Here is a 21,338-nt window from a genome sequence, read left to right as displayed (position 1 = left end):
GCATTACAATGTTTCAAGATGTGAGCACTAGGGGAAACTGAGCATAGTGTAACACAGGATCTCTCGCATTATTTCTTAAACTGCATGTAAATTTACAATTATCTCAAAATAGAAGGCTTGATTTTTTAAAAATCACCCAACGTCTTCTCATCACATTAAAAATAACATTGCAGATCGATAGCGGGAGCAGAAAGCTGACCCCAGGGAGCTCCGAGCAGCCCCACAGCCACCACTGGTCTAGTTACCATCACACCCTAGGAGCCACCGTCATCATCTGTCACCATCATCATCAGTCGTCATCACCACAACCACGAGCAGAGAGGCCGAGACCCAGCTGTCCCATGCCACCCCTGCCTGCCCTCAGCTCTGTGACACCAAGCCATGCACCACAGGCAGACGAGCAGCGAGCAGATACGCTCAAGTGAGTGGCACCTGCCTGTGGGGACAAGAATGTCAGTGAAATGAAGTTTTGGGAAAAGTTAAATGGTTCAATGTAAGAAATAGATGTGATTTCATGAACAGGAATGACATCAAGCTAGATGTATTTGTACACCAGACTGCCACAAACAAGAACAACCCAGGAAGTACCTCCGCAGTGTAGGAGATGGAGAGACTGTGGAGGGTGATGTTGTTGAAGGAGCAAAGGACACAGAGGCAGCAAATGCTACAGGCCCTGGTGGAGTTCCAGCGCAAGGCAGTCACGATGCAGCAGACTAACCATGATGGAGGCACCTCTACCCACCTCGCAGGGGTCCTCCACGCAATTGCCAGCAGGATTACCAGAATAGTGAGTGAAGTGGGTAAGAATGAGGAATAAGAGAATGCTCCCAAAGGCCAGGCCCCATCTTAACTACCTGCAGAAACTCTGAGGGTGTCACCACAGTGTTCCGTCCCTCCTGTGTGGGAAGAAGTGACTCAGGGCACTGACAACCAGGGTGTGGGAGAACAGGGTAGACCACTGAGACAGAATATGCATCGGGGTTAGACACCAGGATTCTGCAGGGGCCCTCCTCACCAAAGACAGCCAAGAGAGGACCACAATGAGGAAGACGAGGAAAATCGAGCACAGGAGACCCAAGGCGGTACCACAGCAACTTCAACTACCAACGCAGGTGCTCAGAAAAGCCTAAACCATAGGAGACCAAAGCAGCCGATCCAGCAGCTAAGAATCGTCCGCTCCCAAGGCTGAGCAGGGCAAGGCTGAGTAAATGCTGGTTTACCATCTCTACCACCATCCGGTTTAGTCATCCAAGAAGAAGAAATGAACATGAAATTTCAGCAATAAGAAACGAACAAAAGATTGGAGCTGAAGACCATAAGTGCTTGCTTTTTGCCCGTTGACCAGGCAACTAGAACTTTCTGCATTATCTATGCAGCGTGGGGTTTTTATTATTTTTACCTAAAGATATCTTTTTAGTAATGACAAACGTGTTTGATCTTTTTTTAAGCCTGCTTTTTCCAAATACACCCTTACAGCTTTTTTTAATTGTTTCATATCCGGTCAAGCTGAGATTTTTAAGAACCTCATTTTTAATTTGTAATAAAAGTTTACAACTTGATTTTTCCAAAAAAGTCAACAAACTGCAAGTACCTGTTAATAAAGTTCTTAAATTTAAAGAAAAAAAATTTAATTAAAAAAAGAATAACATCGCATCACTTGCCCTGGCTTACAGAGCCCTATCAGACGTGGGCCCTTCTGATCTCTCTGAACTCATCTATTGTCGTGCTCCCACCCTGCTTTTGGAAGCATCGGAGGGCCTTGGCGCTAATTGTCTCCTCTTGCTGAAATGCTCTTCCTCTACTCACTGTGGGACTAGCTCCCTCTTCACTCAGTTCCCTTCTAGGGAAGTTTTCCTGACCACACACCCAGAGCACCAGCCACCCTGTTATATCACAGTTATCATTGTGGTATCTATTATTTCTTGTTCATTTTTTCATGCCATTTATATCTGTTTCCCTCCACTGGAAGGTAAGCTCCTTAAGCGCAGGGACTCTATTTGTTTTTCTCTGCTGTTATTTCCATCATCTGGAACAGTGTCAGACACACGTTAGATGCTCAATAAGTGTTCGCTGAGTGGATGTAGACATGCATAAATAAGTTGTGCAGAGTCGTCTTGTTTAACACCTAGTCATGTTCCTCTTGGCATTCAAGGCCCCCATCTATCTCCACTGAATTCAAAGCCTCCATCCAAATATTACCCCTTAATATTTTAATAAAATTCCCAATATCAGTAGAATAGCCCAGACCTGAAGGAGCCAAGAAATCAGAGAACAGACACATTCCAAAGATGGACAGAAGAACGCGGAAGAACTCAGGTCTAGGTGGTAACAGAAAGGTGGACCCCATGGAAAATCCAGGTAAATTTAGCAAGGGCACACTGACCTCCTTAGGTGCCAGCACTATGCTATACACTGCAGAGATAAGAGATGAGATAAGCCTAGTCCCAAGCATCCAGGTCGTCCCTGATGACTTTGAGAGGCCCAGCAGAAAGGGGCAGCATTTGAGTGACCTGACTGGGCTGGGCAACCTGAGCAGAGTGGCCAGAGCTAAGAGAACACGAAGATTGTCATCCTAAAGATGACAATCACTGGGCCCATAACCTAGTCAGCGACCATCCCAGTGGCCTCTATTCCCCTTCAGCTAGAAGAGGTCCACTTTTATCTGTATCATCTACTGGGCTTCTCTAATCAACATATGATCCCATAGTCAAAACCTGTTTGAAGCTATCCGATGTAAGGCAGGCCCAGATCTTGGGCTAGTTTAACAGCAAAGATTTTGAAAACATTCCATCATTTCAAGACAATATTTGCCTTAAACCTTTTCCCCTTCTGTCTTTAAGAAAAAGATAAATAAAAGCAATGTACTGACATTCTCATTTTCAAGTCCCTGGTGGGTTTCACTGTCACAGTCATCTGGGGTTATCAAGTTGCTTCCTTACCAATAGATGGCCAAGCTAGGCCCCGAACAGGCTATCACATCCTTCGCACATCCAACCCCAACTGGAACAGAGCTGTCTCATTCTTCAGAACAGAACTGAGGCTGGTATTGATTTCTCCATGAGCAACAGTGTTTAACTCTCCTGCTTCCAGCCCGGAAGCTTCAGGCATTTTTCCTGCAAGAGAGTAAGGCATCCCTCTTTCTCTTGTATTGGGGGTGTTTGTTCCCATGCTTTCTCAGATCTGCAGCAGGAAGCACCATTCATGATCTAAAAGGCGATACTGCAAAAGATCGGTGTGTCATGTGTTTACCACGCTCTCACATTCTCACCTGCCATCATGCCTTAGTCTTTACCAGGATTGGCCATTCTCAGTCACTAATTGACCAGACTAAATTCCCCCAAAAAAAAAAAAATGGTAGCCTCTAAGAAAGGTACAGGGTTCCAAAGGTTAATATAGGACATTTCAGTCCATTCTCTGACACAGCCCTCCCAGCAGCCCTAAGTAAGAGAGAAGGCAGGGATTTTCATACCCATTTTACAGATGAGAAAATTAATTCCACAAGGCATTTAGGGAGTTGAGGCTAGAGTTCCTAATTCTTCGGGCTCTATCTAGTCTACTGTGCTTCTTCTCTTAGAAACCATTTGGCTTTTTTTCCACCTGAAATGAAGAGTTATTTGAGCCAAACTGATCAAAATGATTGTTCCCTTTAATCAGAGCCAACTTAACCCATGTCTAATAAAATTTAGGTGGAGAAAGGCCCTGGTCTTGGCATAAATTTCTATTTCTCAAATCTGCACTTTCCCATAGGACTAACCTGAACAGTTCATTCTTCCATCCCAAAGACTCTCTCAGTATTGGGAAACATCCATCACTTTCTCCTGATGCAGAAGCTACAAATACAGTTTGGTCATAACTAACCCCATGTGGTAAAAAGAATAATAATGATAAATCGTTTATTTAATGTTTCTTACCCTGAATTTCCACACATTTCATATTACTTAATTCTTACAACACAATGAAGTAAATATTGGTAGTTTATTTTACAGAAGAAAATGAAGAGTGCAAAATCAGTCAAGTCAGATGAGGTGGCACACCCAATAAAGGACAGATCTGAAACCAACGGCTTTGTTAGCTCTAAAATCTATTCTCCTACCCTCATATCATGCTTCTCAGGCAGAGAGGTTGAGAAAGAAATACCTGTGTGTCTCCAGGAGAAAGGAGACTGTCCAATTCTCCCTTCTTTCCACAAATGTGTATCGAGCGTCTGTTATATGCCGGATATTAGTCTGCTCGCTGGGGCCACAGCAGTGAACAAAACAAAGTCCCCACTCTCCTGACACTGGCATTCTAAATGCAAACATTAATGGCTTATGAATGATTATTACTCCCCGCCATCCATTCTCCCCACAAAAAGAAAATAAGATCTCGTTACACACGCAATAGAACGAGAAATTACACCTCTAGTCATACTAAATGTGAAGGCAGTGCTTCTTGGTCTTTTTTATTCCAAGGTGCTAGTTAGGTACCTGAGCCATTATTCCAGTTCAGTATGTGACACAGATAAAGTAGGCTGGGCTTCTGCAATTCCCTACATGGCAGCTGTGTCTTAATTGCTTTTTCTCTTTCTCAAGGGAGCGCAATAGAATGCAAGAAAATATTCTGTTATTATAGGATAACTATGAATCCACAGGTAATTATTTCCAAACTATGAATGGTAACAAATTACTTGTGACCCACCTTACAAGAGAAGTAGGAATTGAGATACTATATTCTGGGCCAAGTTGCCATCACCAGGGATCTGGTAAGATTCCTGCTCTGGAGAAAGGAGTAACTTATTAAATCACCATAAACCATATATATTTCATCATGGATCTATATACGACATGTATTGGCTGCCAGTCTGGAAGTGCATAGCTTTCGGGATAAATTTTTTAATTTCTCCAGCTTAGCACACAATAGCAATGTGAGAAGCCAGAAATGGCTTCCAAATAGGGAGGGAGAAGAGGGAATCAAGAGGCGTGGAAAAACCTCCCCCAATCTCTTACTGTAGAGCCTCCTAGATGGATAAATGGGAGAGCATTTGTTCAGTGGGTACTTGCAGGAGGGGCTGAGTAGAGGAGCAGTGGTGGTGGTGCCAAGAATCTCCTTTCCTGCCCTGAGTGATTCAACACTGGCCCTGAATCGCACACCCCATTCAGCACAACAGAAGCCCTGCAGTTAAGCAAACCCACTTCTTACAAGGAAGTTAGCAACTGCCTGGTTTTGGCTAATCATTCTTCTTGGACTGCACCCTTACCATTAGTACCATGTTACATATTTGAGAAGACTGGTAAATTCAGTTTGTCCTCAATTCACTGCATTTCGAGCGATGGTTCAGCATCCTTTATCAATTAGGACTCTGAAATGTTGAGGTCTCCCAAAGCCTCCCTGAGGAATGGTGTTTCAGTAGGGCCACCAAGGAGAAGAAGCTACGCACATGAAAACGTACTGGAAGAAGGAATCTCAGAAAGAAGGAGCAGCATGTGCGAAAGCTGGGAGGGGAAAAGAGCAGCTGCTGAGAAGGCCGGTAGGTCAGGGGCAGGATACAGAGAAAGCAGGGAGATGGGCTGGAGATGGGGCAAGAAGGATGGGAAAACTTCACCCCTTTTTATTCATTTGTACCCCTAATTCTATTCTTTTCCCTTTTCTGCCCTATTCTGGGCTCTGGAAGGTGGACCCTTGCAAACTGCATCACCCAGAGCGCTTTGGTGGCAGGCTAATTGTTGAATTTGAACAGTAAGATGCAACAGCAATATATTGAAGTGTGGAGGGAGAATTCTGAATCCAGGATTTAGATAGCTAGATGGGGAGATAGATACACACACACATATATATGCTGGATCAAAAAATATAGTTAGATTGCATTTTATTCTGTGCCAACGAGATACCACTTGCAATTCTGAGTCAATTCCAGTTACCTTCATTTTATGGGGAACGTGACTAATCAGAATACTCCTAAGAAAAGAAGGAGGACTTTAAAAGTCCTACAAGTCATCTGATAACCTTTGTGGTAGATTTCTAGCTCACGCCAAATCTACTTCTTAAATGCTGCTTCTTTTCTAAATACTGTCAAATACATTTGCACAGAAGGGGAATTTTTCTTTTGACTGTAACAGGTAGCTTACTTATTTGTACGTGCAAATCATGCCTACCACTTCTTATCCCAATCAGAAGATTCTCAAATTGCGAATGTTTGCATGAACTGACAGGAGAGAATGAAAGATAATGAAATTTACAGTTTAAAACCAAGAACTCACCTTTTTACAAGTCTATTTAAAGATGTTCTGCAAACAAAGTAATGCATTTGCTTCTCATAAATATGCAGCTACAAAACAATGCACTCCATTAAACCTTTACCATAAGTAAGTAAAGTAAACCAAAAAGGGAAAAAATAAAGAGATAAGACAATACCTAGACTTTCACCTTTTTTCCAAAGAAAGGGCCATTTCCCAAACTAAATTCTAAGAAAGAAAAACATTTTTTTATTTCAGAGGCATTTCCTTCTCTTAGGGTGACAATACACACTCCTATGGCAAGTCTGCTTCTAAAAATGCCTTCGTATTGATGCATCTTAAGAGCATGAAGCTACAGCTCTGATTAGATCGCTAGTTGCAAACAAGAAGGCAGATGGAAACACTGTTCTATGCATTGTAAACATGCTGTACTCTGAGGCTTAAAGGTCCTGGGGACGTCACATTGAAGAGCATCCCTGCACGTCTTTCTTTCTCTCATTTTGGACTGAACTTAGAGTCCATGCTAATATCATTTCCCATTTCCTAGGAAAGAAATTAAAAGTCAGAAACGATTTAAATTACTTGAATTCTCTCCCATGAGAGGAATTTGTATCCCTCAGAAATGAATGTGGCTCTTTGATGGGGAATGCTTATTTGCTGTTGACAGCTTTTTAGTGAAAAAGATAGAAATCAGATTGAATTTCGACAGTGAGAAATTGAGAGCTTGTTCTGCCAGCAGGAGGCTCAGGACTCTAATTTTACCTCTGCAAAATAAAGATGAACCAAGAATATAATCTACCTACTTTTCAAAAACAAAACATAAAAATTCTTCATGGAGCCTGCTTCAAAGTAAGAAAAATTGCACGTAGGGCCGGCTCTGTTCTATCCGCCTTGGTATTAATACAATGGCTGGACTGTGTTCAAACGCAGAGAGAATAGATTCCAAATTCCATTATACTCTCTATTCTGAACTTTTCATTCGAACAATGAAGTCCACAGTAACCCCATCAAACTTCCTTAAACCAGAGGCCTGACAATGCCTGAATACCAAAATATCTCTAACACACAAAATTAAATTCTATTCTACACGCAAAATATCGATCGCCAAAGATACAGTTTTGCAACAGTGGTGATAGACAGATAGCCTTCATTAGACTCCAGTAAGCTCCTAATTACATATAATAAATCCAAACAGACGATACTTGTTTTGCCATAGAAATAAAATTCGGCTTTGGTGAATCTGTCAGATTCTTCAAAGACATTTAGTTTGCTAACATTCACATCTGAGACAACAGTAATGTTTACAAATTTCACATCCCAAATGAAGCCTGAGGGAGCGAAATGTTATAACAATTTTCCAAGTCAATATATTATGGTTGTGGAAGAGATTTTCGCTAATAGACATTTTTAACATCAAGGATGTTTCTGATACCACGACCCTGTGTGTGTTGTCTCAGGAAAAAACAAGGTAGATGCTATTATGGACTCAAAATAGGGTTTTATCAGGGAAGAGCCCCTGGGCTCTCCTTGCCCCCTTAACAAAACAAATAGAGAAAAGCAATAATAACAACAACTACTGTTACCACCAAGCTGGCAGGCAGAAGATCATGTGATGTTTCAAGGGACAAAATTAATCAAACACAAAAGTAAACATAATGAAAGGAAGTAGCACAACATGTTAAACAAAAACCCAAAGCAATTATAAGGATATCATGAGGAAAGGGCTACATAACTAAAGAAAAACGTAGGTGTGATATTTGATAGAGAAATGAAAATAGTGTTACAGATATGTAAAGAATATTCTGTTTCAGCAAGCGTAGGCTAACCACGTGCTTTCAACAATTCTAAAAGAAATTAACTCTACCTGTCAATCTGGCTAAAGAGAATAATTGAAGTCTAATTGAGCTTGTTAGTTCAAAATAACTAATTTTAAGTTACTAAATTTTCGTTGAAAATAATATCTGGATTTTAAAAAGATCTGAGGGATCATCCAGTTCAGTCTGAGAATTTTACAGCAGAGAAGGTGAGTCTACTGAAAAGAATCAATTGATTTCCGTTTCTGGAAATATAGTTGATTAGCCTGAAAAATCTCCTAAAAACAACTAGAAATACTGAAAAAAAAAATAAGCATCCTTCTAAAGTGTATGGGTTGGCCAGAAAGAAAATGATCCCAGATGGAAACATGGGAATAGAAGATTGAATGAGCAACAAAGAAAGAAGTTAAAAAAAATAAGGTGGGAGAATCTAAATAAATATTTATTGTCTATACAAAACAATAATAGTAATACAGTGTGGTATTTAATATATTTAGAAAACTCAATGACCTAAAGTTATCAATTCTCCCTAAATTGATCTGTAGATCTGATGAAATTTCAGGTGTGCATATGTGTAAAATGTATAGAAGTGCAAAGAATAGTCGAAACTTTGTTTTGAAGAACAAAGTTATTCACTTACACTACTAGTCATCAAAACAATTATGAAATTACAGCAATTTAGATAGTTGGTTATTGGTGCAAGGAAAGACTAAGGGACCAATGAAAGATTTTCTTTTAAGTCCAGAGGTGAAATTGCAATGCAGTGAGAAAAAGATAGGCTTTGTAATAATTGATGCTGGGCCAGTTGGATATGCAACTTTTAACGCTGACCCCCTACTTTACACCATATACAGAAATCAAATTTATATGAATTGTAGATCTAAAAGTGAATGGTAAACAGCAAGCTCTTAGAAAAAAAATTCTCATGGCCTTGGAATAAGTAAAAATACTATAAATGGGATGCAAAGTTGCTAATCTTAAAGGTAATTTCTGCCTTATCACATCACTTTGAATCCAGTTAAAGTCTCACACCCAGTGATATAGGATATGGATTCTATCCTGCTTGCCAACGGAGATAAAAGAAGCAACCCAGAAGTCTGGAAGAATTAATTCCCAATAAGACAAACTTTGACCAATAAGAGACAGAAGATGGAAGAAGAGAAAGAGCCAGTAGATAAATTCTCTTATCCTTTATTCCTCTGAGGTACTATTTTAAGGAACAGCTTCTCTGACCCAAAGCATCCTGTGATCTCAAGTAATTGATTCTGCTGAGCAAACAGCTGTGTCTCTTGCTTATGGTAAGACACAGCCCACTTTCCTTTGAATGCCTCTCATCTTAACCCAGCTCACTTTCTTTTTCCCCATCCCTTTAACTGCCAAGTGGATGCATGCTGATTGCTTCAGCATGAATCCTTGCCTCAGGCTCTGTATAGACACAGACCTGTGACAAATGCATTGGTGGATGGATAAATGAATAAAACATTTTTTTTCTTTTTTTTTGCTGAGCAAGATTCACCCTGAGCTAACATCTGTTGCCAATCTTCCTCTCTTTTATTCCCCCTCCCAAAGACTCAGTACATAGTTGTATATTCTAGTTGTAGGTCCTTCTAGTTCTTCTACGTGAGCCACTGCCACAGCATGGCTACTGACAGATGAGTGGTGTGTTTCCATGCCTGGAACAAAACCTGGGCTGCCAAAGTGGAATGTACCAAACTCTGATCACTAGGCAATCAGAGCTGCCTCAACAAATATTCATTATTATACCATGTGTGTCAATAATTATGGCAAGCATTATTGTAAAAGTCACATGTAACCCCCTAGGTCCAGCAATCATAATTGTGAAATTTTTGTAAATATATATTTATTGGTCCCTTTTAAAAAAATGTTTCAGCTGTCTTGAGATATAATTGACATATAACATTGTGTAAGTTTAAGATGTACATCGTGATGATTTGATATATGTATATATTGCAAAATGATTACCACAATAAGGTTAGTTAACACATCCATCACCTTACATAGTTACGTTTTGTGTGTGTGTGGCAAGAACATTTAAGATCTACTCTCTCAGTAACTTTCAAGCATATAAAACAGCTTGTTAACTATAGTCACCATGCTGTACATTAGATCCCCAGGATCTATTCCTCTTATAACTGGAAATTTCTACCCTTTGACCACCTTCACCTATTTCCCCCACCCTCCGGGTTTTAGAGACTACGAAGTCCAAGATCAAGGCTCTGGCAGATTCGGTGTCTGGTGAGAGCTCACTTCCCGGTTCATAGATAGCTGTCATCTCATAGCGCCTTCACATGGTGGAGGGGGCACGGGAGCTCTCTGGGGTATTTTGCGTAAGGGCACTAATCCCACCCATGAGGGTTCTGCCTTCTGGATCTCATCACTTCCCAAAGGCCCCAACCTCCAAATTCCATCACACTGGGGATGAAGTTTCAACACATGAATTTGAGGGAGACACAGACATTCAGTTTATGGTAGGGCTGATGCCAAAAGAACAGTTCCTGTGTAAATTATAAGGTCTCCAAAATAGAGGATGGTAAAACCCAGTGATGCCTTCAATAATATCTGTATCTACAGAAAGGTGAAATCCTTAAAATACCTTATTTTTTTTTCTGGCACCTCCTATCTGTGTGTTTGCAAAGTTCTTTTGTGGACTGGCTCAACTCTGGGAAAATAAACTTTGGGCTAAAGAAGGGTTTAATGACCCCGTAACATGAAAAAGAAAAGAGTGGCAAAAGTCAACCAAGTATGCTTCTAGGAAAAGCTTCTGAGTGTGTTTCCTTCTCTCCTTGAAAACAAGGCTAGGGAAAAATGTCAGGAAGGAGACAACTCTAAAGAGAGACCATGTATACCTGGCAGGGAGCAGTTAAATGTAAGGTTACGACAGTGGGAATAGGAATAAATGTCTTTTCAAGTTATCCTGCAACTTCTATTTTTCTGCAGAACAGACAGAGACAACTGCCTGATAGAAAAAATAAAATGAGGCACTCCTCCCCGCTGTGTGCCTATGAGCAGGAATATATGGGAGGCCCCATTTAGGAAACAATTCTCAGAATGTGGATTTTAGAAGAAAAGGAAAAATCAGAGGTAAGTGAGTAGTTAGCAGAGTTGTTAATTTTAGTTAGTGGAGTTTGGTTTTTAATTTAATCAAGTGGATTCAGGTTTGGAATTCATATTTGATTTAACCTAGGTCCTGTGTTGAATTTGCTATTCAAAAAAGTATATATATAGAGAGAGAGACACAAACATATATATATGTTGCTGTGTAAACATATATGATTTGTTTATTTTTACATCATTTATGAATGAAAGGATTCAAAGTTCTTGTTCATTTCTTGAAGCAATGATGTAGAGTTGAGGGAGCAAAGGCATTTGAATTCTGAGTCTCGTCTTAAAAAGATAAGAATAAACAAAATAAGATATTTTTGAAAAACACCTTGTGTCTGGCTTTTTCTCACTTTCCAATTCTCTGCTTGCTTACCAAAAGACTTGAAGTATTTTTTGGAGTGATAGGATTAAACAAAAGGCAGGCATGTTTCTCCATAGACTTCCTGTGTTCTCTCACCTCAACTTTTAATTAAAATATTGTCAGTTGGGGATAAGTGGAGAAAAATACGAAGGTGATTATGTACAGAAAACAGAAAAAGCATATTGCACCAAAGCATAAGCTATTAGCACTTTCTTAGCTATCTGATCATCTGAATTTAAAATCACATGCTGAGCTCCTGTGAGACATCAGCATCCAACTCTGCGGAGAGAGAGAGTCAACACCAAAGTAGGAAAAAGGAGCAGGGTGCCCTTGTGAACGGACAAAGTCAGAGCTAAGGAGAGGGTGTCAGTGGGCCTACATAAATCCACACATGCCTGAGCCCCATGCTGAGGGCCACCGATGGCTATACTGATCACAGTCCCTTTCAGGGTGCACACAACAGATACGAGTACCTGCAGAAGCAGAAGCCCTGGTTTTGCACAAATGAGGAGGAAGAGAAATTGACTTTGACCCATGAGTCCATGGGTCATAATTCCCACTGTGTGGCTTTGATGCCATGATTCAAGCAGTAACTTAAAGAGACGATGAAGTGTTCAAATAGAGCAAGAGTCAAGCTGGCCCCTGTCCCCATCACCTCTTCTCTTTGACACTCCCTGAGGCTTTCTAGAGAAGCCTAAGGCTCTCCAGAACATTTTGAAAATCACTGAGCTGGGATGTACCTGTTGTCAGTGCTTAACTCTCTCTCCAACATGCCTGACAGATTTAACTTTCTGTCAGTCCTGCCCACACTCTGCAAATGGGTGACCAGATTTCGGTTGGCTGAAGATTTCCATCTATTTTTGATCAACAAAACTAAAGGCATCTATTTCATTTGGCTTTGATTCCCTAGTTTAGTTGACTTTATAATGTTACATCAGAAATCCATAGGTTCATATAGGTGGTTACAATAAGGAATACAATAAAGGAACATTAATGAATATTTTTAAACATCTGCTATGTGAGAAGTGCTTTAAACAAATGGTTCATTTCATGATTAGATGAGTATTATGTCTATCATTCACAGGAGAAAACTGACCTGGATCATGCTGCCTAACTTCTCCGAGCCTCAACAGTTAATGAAGAGTGAAACTTAGTTTTGAAATCACACACACATGCTACACACACATACATACACACACACACACACACCCTCCTTTCCCCTACAAACGATGACCCATCAGGGCCCAAGGGAAAAAGAGTATCTTTCTTTAGATCTTTTTAAGCAGACTAACTCATCTACTAATGTTCAACTCAAAGAGAAGCGATGAATTTGAGCTGACGATTGAGTGTAGGCTTTGGTTTAAAGAGGACTTGATTCCTGTATTGGGGTTCTTAGTGGTAAGCAAAAGTGACTCTCATAAGTTGAATCACAAAATTTGCACACTCATCTCCACCGTTTACTAGATCTCTGTCTAGATTTACTAGATCCAGCAACTTACTCAGCTTCCTCTTCTGTAAAATGGGAGTCACACATAGGGTGGATGCGAGCTCTGAATTTGGTAACGGATGTAAAAAACGTAAAGCAATGCCCAATAAGTGTGAGTTCCTTCCCCTCCTCCCATTGCCAATGGGCAAAGAAATGCTGACCCTGAAGAGGGAGGAGAAAAGTAAGCAATGATGTGAGGCTGCTTCTGTGTGCTAATAGTATTGGCTGAACCAGAAAGCATCTCTACAGGGCAGTTTCAGGCGATGGGCCACATCCACAGGCAGCTCAAGATGTAGAGTAACACGCGTCTCCAGTATTTTCAACATTTTTCTTCCATCATGTTAAAGGGTGAGTGACACCAGCAGATGCAGAAGCCATTTTATTGGTGATTGTCACAAAATACCCTGAGTAGGCACAATAGCAGCTATTGGAGGAGAGGGCATTGTAGGGTAATTCAAATTAGCTCCCTTCACCCAGGTTTGGATGCCATCAGGAAAGTCTGGAAAGGGAAGGACAGGCATCTGAAATATTTGTGCTGGAGAATTTGCAGAGGTATACTGGCCCATAAGGACTTTATGATTCTAGGGAATCATTTAGTCTAGATGATGAGCAGCCATAAGATAATAGGGAATCTGTGGGACGAATCAGGAAGGGTAATTTCATACAACCTGCTTCCCCAGCACTCAGTCCTTTCTACCCTACATTTGTCAAGTGTTGATGCAGTTTCTAACTGAGCAACTCCGGTTGTCCATCCAGCGTTCAGATATTCATGTGGGGGAGTGCTTCCTAAGGTCAGACCGCAATCTTCTTTACTGTAATCAGAATCCACTGCTCCCAGATCTTACTTCTAGGGCAACATAAATCAAGACTCAGTCTCCACAGGACAACCTTTCAATATCCTGGTTCCCCATCCCTGGAAATGTCCTGGTTGGTCAACATTCTACCTAAAGGATCCCAGAAATGCTCACTTTAAGTAGATAAGAAGGGCTGAGGGACAGTGGAATTTTCACTTTCCTCACTTTCAATATTTTACTTCTTTTAACTCATTCTATGCACCCATTAATTTTCTGATAAGTTCTATCAGATCAATGATAAATACATTCATCAATGAAGAGGGCCAGAATTTATTGAGCTCTTGATATGTGCTTTAGGTGCTTGACTTTATTATTACTTTATTTAATCCTCTTTCTACAATGGAAAGAATGTGTAGTTCAACCATTTAGGAGTGAGCAAATTAAAGCCAATCTAAGGTCATATAGCTAGAAAAAGTTGAAGCTTTCCAAGGTCCAATCTAGGTCTGTCTGCTCCAGAGCTCTCGCTCAAGCCCACCAGTTCCTCACATTGTCCTCATCAAGATGAGTTACAAACCCAAACACAGGAGTTTCCGACATAGGGTTAGACAGACTTTGTTTGATTTTTTGTTAATCACCAAAGCACTATGACATACATCAATTCAAAAAAAACAAGTGTTTTCTGACCTTCAACCCTTCAGTGTGCTCAATCTCATACATGGTTGTATCAGGGAGAGAGGAAAAGGAGAAAAATGGGAGTGGGAGGGAAGATAAGAGAACCACCCTTGAGGAACTTTTGATGGAATTAGGAATTTGAAATAAATTAACTTAATTCAGGTAGAAAAACTTACCAACATAACATGATAAAATGTTAAGGAGCATAGGACCACACACTCACTCAAAAAGCGCAAAATCAACACAGAAATGAAGTAGTCTTGAAGGGACGCATTCCAGAGCTGGAATTTAAATCAGTTCTTAGAGAATAAGTCAAACAAGGATAGGCAGACAAGAAAGCACAGAAATTACTGTTATTCGGTCTACCAGCCAGGTTTTTTATTACATGCAACAGGAACCAATTCTAATTGGTTCTAATCTCTCTCTAAATGGAGAATTGCTGTGATGGAGGAGCTCAGAATTCCCCTGGGGAAGCGTAGCAATGCTGGGAGTTCTGAGTCCCCCCACAATAGCAGTTCTCGCTTTTCCAAGAGCTTCCTCACTTCAAGAGCTGCCACAGGAAATACATCCATGGGAAAACCGGGAAACACCAAGGTCTTAGGAAAGCAGGTTCTATTGGAATATCCCTAATGCAAATGAATTCTCTGTCAGTGAGCTACTGAAATTATCATGGGACTAAAGCACATAAAACAAAGAGAAACTCAAGTCACCAAAGACTGGCTAACAATAGCTCGACAGTCCATATATACATATATGTAGTGACCAATAGAGTAAGGAGATTAAAATTATTGGGACTCTACTCAGTGCCTATCGGTGTGTCAAGAATTTTACACATATAATGTTGTCAGCAAACTCATGTGCCCTCATTTCTAGTCATTGACTTCCTCTCTTTAAGCCTCACGTTACTTACCAGAAAACTGAAGCAAATGTTCTTACTCCAATTACCACACTGGATTTTTATGAAGATCAAATGAATGCGTGAACATAAGAAGTGTTTTGGAAACTTAAATGCAAGGGGTCATGATGGTGACAGTCACATGTGATGACTCAGCCCTCATCTGAGATCTCCAAACATTCAGGGCAGTGTTCTGTTCTTCGCTTGGCTGCTCCTCCGAGAATCTCAAGCTGGAAGCACACTTTTAAATGCAGCTCTGCTGGCTCCAAGACACAGATCCACTCTGTACAAGATAAATTGAAGCTTGTTCCTAAAAGTACAGTGGAAGCTGCCAAGGGAGAGACTCATCAAAGAGAGGACATCAAGATGTCACTCATTCTTCCCATCTGCACCTGTGATTGAGAAAAATGTTTTCTCTAATACAACTTGATATTTGAAAAGAAAATGACAAAACGAGATCCCTTCCCTTCATCATTTACATTTTGCCATAGGGGTACTAATGTGATCTAAGACATTTTGATTTATGCAATAGGTAGAGTGTGCCCAATGATGAAAATAGTCACCTTTATTCCTCGGAGATATATATAAGACACGTGTGCATAGATACGTATATACACCTCTATATATGTGTGTATATAGCTATAGAGAGACATTTCTACATATACATGTGTATAGAAACATAGAGAGAGACACATACATATATATGTATACGCTTTTAGTCTTCCCCGTAACTCACACTGCCCAAACACATTTGCTTCCTTGTTTCTTGAGCACACTAAGGATACACCTGTTTCGGAGGCTTTGCTTTCGCTGTCCCTTTGGGGTGAAATGTTGTTCTCCCCTGCGCTGCATGCTTCAGTCCTAGCCTTCATTCAGGTCTCTCCTTCAATGTCACCTTCTCAGATGGGTTACCTGAACATCTTATGAAAAATAACCCCGTTGGGTACTCTTCCTCCTGACTGTCTTATTTTCCTTCATCTCCCTTATCACCACCTGAAAAGAAGTCACATAGTGGTTTATCTGCTTATTGTCCATCTCCTGTACTGCGATGTAAGTTATACAATGCAGGTACTTCACCTATTATGTACCAGGCATTATTCTAGGCACTGAATACAGTGAACAAGATAGACAATGTGTGTTTTGAACAAAGGAGAGGTGGCAGCATTCCAGATTGAAAAAGTTTGAATGCATCCCCATGTCTTTCTCTAACCCCTAGTCTCAGGTTACCTCAGTACAGGCTCTCGGAAAACCATATTCTATTCTTTCAAATAACTTGGTCTATACATACTTGTGAATTTATTAGTAGATAAATGCCTATCTCCCCACTAGGGCTAGAAGCTCCATGAGAACAGAGAGCACATCTCTTGTTTTATTTATATGTGTTTCCCCAGCTCCTTATAGTGTGTCACATACAGCGAATATTTGCTGAATGAACGAATGTGTGCACTGATGAATATCTGGCAGTTACCCAGTTATAGCTAACCTTTACCCTCCGCTGTTTAACAAGGCAAAAAGCTTCCCCATGAAACAACTCCTGTTACTTAAAACAGTCATTTGTTTTTATCATATATCTTCGTTTGGAATCCAGGTGGCTGGGAAGCTTGATATGGAAAAGAGTAAGGATTGATACTTAGACCAGGATTTGAAAGCTTATCCTCTTATCTAATAACTTCATCTAATAGTTTATATATAACTCTCAGAGTTATCATACATAAAATGGACATACCAATACCTAGATTTTAACACTATGAAGTCAAAATAAATTCATCTACGTATAATCTGAATATAAACCATGGCCCCTGTGGTCCCGTCTCTGTGCCATCCAGCCATAAACTTAAACTTGGGAATTATAAAGGGAATCCACTCTTTACATGCACCTCTTTAAAGAATATTTAAAAGGATCAAATTCCTAATTCACAGTCACCTCTCAAACTTTCCACGACCACTTCCTATTCTCAGGAATTCTGAGGCCATTCCAGACCCTCTTGTGGGACTTTCCCAAACTCCCCAGTCCCTGTAATTCTTCTCTTTCTCCTTCTTTTCTTTCACCTCCTCATTATTCCACTTTATTTAGGCTTCTCTCTTCAGTCTCTCTCTCTATTCATTCCTCACATTTACCAATTGAGATCCAACTGCCAAAACAAAATAAAACAAGCAGAAAACCTCACTCAGTTTGCAGGAATGGGGCGAAAGCAACACTAAAAATATAATAAATATTATCCTTCAAACTAAGGGCCAGGGAAGGAAGGTACCTTTTATTCAGCTAAAACATTGGAGCTAAGATTAAAACTCAGGTTTGATTCCAAAGACGTACTAGACCTTACTGGGAGACTCTGAAACTCTTAATCTGCCTAAAAATCAGAATAATTCGAGCCCACATCCCAATCGATGAAGCAGAAGGAAGCTTAAGCTGCTTAGATCCTGTCTTCCCCTTTTAGGAGGAATCTAAGTAAAGGAACATGAGACATTCACATTTGTATTTATATTTACTCCTTGTAACTGGTGGCCTCCAGAAAGCGAGCTCAGTGGCAGCATTTCATTTAGCTGCAATCAGCTTGTTGCCATGTTAGCTCTGTTTAAAAAGGGCAAACTGTCTATGTGCTCCAGCCTGTTGCGTGGTGGGCCAATTTGGTGAGGTTTATCATCTGTCTCTAATAGCAGCGGGCCCCAGAAATGGCACAGAGCAATTTTCTTGTTTCATTTCCGCAGCACTTGAGAAAAATCTAGGGGCAATTTTTTAGTCTGAGGCAATATTTCTTAATGTTTTTATCTCTTAGAATTGCTACTTAATTCTCTCCTTGACTCACTTTCACATTTCAAGGGAGAGTCAACCATTTGGTAGCTCAGTTCCAACCAGGGGGAATAAAAGAGGGTCAGGGGGCTGAGCAAGGTGCTCATGGTAGGGGACCTGGGAAAGTGAGTCAGCTCAATCACAGGGCAATTTCTGGCTGAAAAACAGAACCACTTCTCCATGCTTTTATCTAGTGCAGATTTCTCTGCAGAATTATTTCTTTGACTAGTATGTGTTCAGTGCTCTGATTTTGTCTTAGTCATAAAATGTTAACATTTCCATCCATCTTTTTAAGGCTAGAAGTTGTTATACTGAAAGTATAGCAACTAATTCGCTCAAGCTCTCAACATTTAGAGATAACCTCTAATAACTTTTCATTGCTTGAAGTCTCATATATGACACACTCTTAATTGACGTAAAGTGGCACCTACTGTTTAACCTGCTACTTTCAACTGATATAACATAATCTTCTTTCAAAGCCACTTAATTTTCTTTCTACTGCCTATATTTTAATAGCTCCACCAATCTGGTAGTTTATTTAGTCCACCATCTGTGGTTGTTCATGTATTTTGTTTGCAAATCATTCGCTTGGACACGACACACCAATCAATACCCTTGTAGCTTAATATTAAGATGCCATTGAATAATTGATAGGAGTTTTTGAATTGTTCTCATGAGGTAGAGATCTAGTGTTTACCCTTTGGCAACCAAAATTGACCCCAGGACTTGGAGCCCCACTTGAAGTTCCAAACTGAATCGACCTTATCATTCAGCCCTCATGCAAGCCCCGATGTCCTGACAATGGTTGATTCCAAGAAAACAAGAGGTTGCTGGCTTCCTAACACCTGTCAGTGAAGGAGTTCCAGGCACAATGCAGAGAGATGTGGTTTGTAACAAGGGGTGGCTGAGTAAGTTCTCTTAGGAAGAAAGCCAATTTTCTCTATTAACTCTTCTCTCTAATGCCACTAATGTTAAGATGATATGGTAAGGAGAGAAGGAGAGACATGTAACAGGAGGGTAGTGAGAGGGCGTGGGAATGAAAAAATAAAGGTAAAGGAGAGAGAGAGGGAGGGAGAGGGAGGAAAATAGCTAGTTCCACCTTCTCTGTTCTCAAAATAGGTCTGGGGTCCTTTTAATAGCGTGGTGAGGTTCAGCCATTGCAGCAGCTTTTAGAAACCATAGACTTCAAACCCTTCCGGGTGTTGATTAAAAAAGACATGGACTAGGGAAAAATTACATGGATTTTAGAACCCACTTTCCCAAATCCCCACTTAGAGCTCTTTTCACTCTACTTTGCTACCTTTTACAAAAATTTTAAACTAACATTTATAAAGGACTTATTGACACTGAGCAAAAGCAGATTGCATATATTATTCTATTATTTTTATTGCAGTAACATTGGATTATAACCTTAGATAGCTTTCAGATGTACATCATAATATATTTCGAATTCTGTGTAGATTACATCATGTTCACCACCCAAAAACTAGTTATAGGTTCACATGTGTAGTGATGGAATATTATTCTATTTAATACCACAGCATTCGTTTTCAACAGCCCCGTGCGCCACCTGAGGCAGCCCATATACTGTTCCTAAGGTCTCCTAGAGCACATTGGGGAGGGAGCTATATTTGAACACCAGACTCTGGTTCTCAAATGCCTTCTCACACACCATGATTTAAGCTCAACCTTCTTGTTAACTATGCTAAGAGCAAAACCACAGATGTTTCTCTTCCAACATGATAAATAATGTTGTGATTTTCTGGGAGATATATTTTTAAAACAAGCCCAAAAGAGAGCTTTATAGAAAATGCAAACTTTTCTAAAATGAAAGCTATTTTCAGCAAAATGGAAAATCTCCTATGTATATTATAAGTAGTTTGGTGTATGAAAACAAGATTTTGGCAAGAAACGCTTGGCTCATTACGTATCCTCAATTCAAGGGTTGTGCCCAAAGACAGTCAAGAGTTAAAAAAAAAAAAAAAGACAAAGCACTCCTAGGAATTTATCAATGAAAGTATAGATCTATGACACCTTGGCTGGAAATTATTTATAGCTCAAAAATATGTCATCTCTTCTTGGCTATTTTACATTCCCATTTAGGAACTTTGAAAAAAAGAGAGCAGAAAATAGTGATTGCAAATAGTCTGATTATCTTGACAACTGCCGTACAGCCTCTTAGGCATGACACTCCTGCAAACCTCTTCAACAACCCCATGAAATCTGGAACATCACTTGGTTCCACTACCTACAGGGAAATACAATTCTCATCAGGAGTTACCTGGGGCTGATGCAGCTGACAAATGTTATCTAATCAAGTCTATAAGCATCTCAGACAGGTGCATCTCTCCCCCAACCTAGGAAATCACCCTGAATAATTCATTATCTACTGTGGTTCTCTAAGCCAACATACCTGAGGGAAAAAAGCCATGTTGTAGCACTCTTTACGTGGAAAAAGGTAAGCACTTTAGAATTCTCAAATTCTCATAAGAAACATCAGAAATCCCTTTTTTTTTCTGTTAAAAATAATCAGTATTAGGGAAACGTGGGCCTTGCTGCTCCATCACCAACTTGCTAGCTGATTTCCACATCTATATCTTGGCTCTATCCTGCTTCTAAGATAATCCTCTCCATTGGTTTAAACCCATTTCTAAAGCAACATCCTGTTTCCACACCCAATTTCACTGCAGACATGAACACATTTGCTTGGCAGCTCCTGTGGATGGTGCCTCAGATCATTTCCCTGCCTACGCTGGAGGAGAGTCTAGGCAGGTTCACAGCTCTCCTTCCTGTTCAGCCTCTTTGCTCCCACCCACACCCTCACTTTCCACTGTCACGACTGGAAACTGGTTTGCTTTTGCTTCAACCTTTCAGATCTCAGACCAACATAGGCAGGGGATGTGCTCCTATCTCGGTAGGACCCAACACTAAGCTGTCTTCTTTTATGAGTGGTTCTCAAATGTTAGTGCACACCTGGAGAGCTTGTTAAAATATGGATTTGGTGGGGGCCGGCTCCGTGGCCGAGTGGTTAAGTTCCCGCACTCTGATGCAGCGGCCCAGGGTTTGGATCCTGGAAGCGGACATGGCACCACTCATCAGGCCATGTTGAGGCAGTGTCCCACATCCCACAACTAGAAGGACCGGCAACTAAGATATGCAACTGTGTACAGTGGGGGTTGGGGGAGAAAAA

At 40.5% G+C, this 21,338-nt stretch overlaps 1 pseudogene; it reads left to right on the top strand.

The window, feature by feature from the left end:
- LOC124250203 (Y-box-binding protein 1-like) overlaps positions 1–1,208 on the top strand; it is a 52,580-nt pseudogene extending 51,372 nt beyond the window's left edge.
- The last annotated feature ends 20,130 nt before the right edge of the window (positions 1,209–21,338 follow it).

The sequence above is a fragment of the Equus quagga genome, chromosome 13, assembly GCF_021613505.1.
Source record: "Equus quagga isolate Etosha38 chromosome 13, UCLA_HA_Equagga_1.0, whole genome shotgun sequence".
NCBI lineage: Eukaryota > Metazoa > Chordata > Mammalia > Perissodactyla > Equidae > Equus > Equus quagga.
Note: the sequence above shows the minus strand (reverse complement) of the source record. Positions and strands in the feature narration are given on the sequence as shown.